A 2,295-nucleotide genomic window follows, 5' to 3' on the forward strand; every position below is an offset into this window, starting at 1 on the left:
TTGCAATCTTTTGGGCAGAAGCGTAGATTTCTTCTTAGAAAGCCGAGTGTGGAATTGGCTTTCTTGGCTACATTTGAGATATGCGTGGTCCATTTTAGGTCTTCTGATATTTGTAAGCCTAGGTATGGGTTGTGTTGGACTTGTTGTAGTACATGTCCGTCTAGGCTGTACATCTTCTGGTTTTTGTTCTTGATGCTAAGTATATAGCACTTCTTTGCATTGAAGCGCATGCCCCAGTTTTTGGCCCATACTTCTAGGTTTTGGAGGTCTCGCTGTAGTAGTGTATGGTCATGTTGACTATTTATGTTCCTGTACAGGAGGCAGTCATCTGCGAAAAGTCTGACAGATGATTGTACTGCATCTGGAAGGTCGTTAATGTGGCAGAGGAAGAGAAGGGGTCCTAGTACTGTACCTTGTGGTTCACCGGAGTCAGCTGAAGCTTCTTCTGATTCCTCCCCATCTACGACAGCTTTCATTTTCCTTTGGGTTAGGAACATCTCCAACCATTTGTTTAGTGGTCATCTTATACCGTATTCATTCATTTTGTGCAATTTATCTACATCAATGTGTTTTCCTGCGTCAAAGGCTTTCATGATGTCATGTAGTGTGACTAGCAGTTGGGTTTCACAGGAATAGCCTGACCTGAAGCCATGGTTAAGTGATGTAAGTACTCTGTGCTTCTCTAGATGTTTAAGTATATGTATACAGATAATATGTTCCAGTAGCTTGCATGGTACAGATGTTAGTGATACTGGTCTGTAGTTTTCTGGTGCATGTTTATCTCCCTTCTTGAAGATACTTGAGATATTTGCGTTTAGCCAGTCTCTTGGTAGTGTACCAGTGTTGATGGATTTTTGAAATATCATTGTAAGTCCAGGTACTAGTTGTTTTGAGCATTCTTTCAATATACGGTTTGGTATGCCGTCTGGTCCTGATGCCTTGGATGTATTCAATTTTTTCAGCAGCTTTTCGACTCCATCTGATCTTATGTCTAAATGTCTTATGATGTTGTTGGCAGAGTTTTGTCTTTATCTCTTGTGAATACTGAACTGAATTGTTTAATCAGTAGTTCTGCTTTCCCTTTGCTGTCATTGATTAGGTGTCCATTGCTTTTAAGGGGTGCTATTCCTATGTTGTCCTGTTTTCTTGATTTAACATATTTCCAGAAGGGTTTTGAGTTGTTGTTTTCTAGCCCTTTTAGGATTGTGGTGTTGATGTAGTTATACTCAGCTTTCCTGATTTGCCTCTTACATTCTTTTTGGAAATGTCTATAGTTGGTCCAGTTGTTAGTTTTCTTTGCCTGTTGATATAGCCTTGTTTTCTTTTTAAACATTTTCCTGATTTTATGATTGATCCAGGGTAGACTGGTTTTAGATCGGATGAGTTTTGATGGTATATGGTTGTTAAGGTTCGAATAAAGGTCTGTCTTGAACTTGTCCCATAATTCCTGTACTGTGGTGCCTGTCTGGTACATTTCAATGATGTTGGTTGAAAGGATAGTCAGGTCTTTGTGTAGATCTTCCCATTTTGCTTTGGAGTATATGTAGCATTTGCGTGGCCTCTTACTCTGATAATGCGGTTTGTGTCGCAGTCTGTTACAATTATATCGTGGTCAGATATTCCTGGAGCATTAGAAGATGTTTTGATGAGTGACGGGTTTGAAGTCAGCATTATGTCCAGTAAGTTATTGCCTCTTGTTGGTGTTTCGTGTATCTGTGTTAGTGAATGTGATATGATAACTTCTATTAGAGCTCTTTGGATTTCCTTGTCTTGTGCATTTTGGTTTACGGACATGGTGTTCCAGTTTATGTCTGGGCAGTTGAAATCTCCAGTTAATATGATGGTTTGATTTTTGTTTGAAATATGGTCTAATGATTTATCTAATTCCTTTATGTGTTCCATGTTCCGGTGTGGCATATAGAATGAGCCTATTGTGAGATCTTTTTTATCTTTCAGTTGTATCTTTAACCATTCTATCTCACATTTTGTTACAAACTCTGGTTTTTCTATTGCGATAATGTCATTTTGTACAAGAATGAAAACACCGCCTCCCAGTGTACCTCGATCATTTCTGTAGGCTGTGTAAACATTGTTATAAAATTAAGGTGGAAGATGAAACCCACCTTTTCTTAAAATGTAAAATTAAAAAATCTTTACGTAATCAGCTTCAAAAAGATATAAATAATATATGTCCAGAATACTTTAAATTGCCTGAAGCAGATAGATTACAATTAATTCTATCTTCATTTGATATTATGCAGCTTACTGTTCCGTTCATTAAAAAGTCATTTGCAC

Source organism: Mytilus galloprovincialis, chromosome 5 (genome assembly GCF_965363235.1).
Source record: "Mytilus galloprovincialis chromosome 5, xbMytGall1.hap1.1, whole genome shotgun sequence".
NCBI classification, from domain to species: Eukaryota; Metazoa; Mollusca; class Bivalvia; order Mytilida; family Mytilidae; genus Mytilus; species Mytilus galloprovincialis.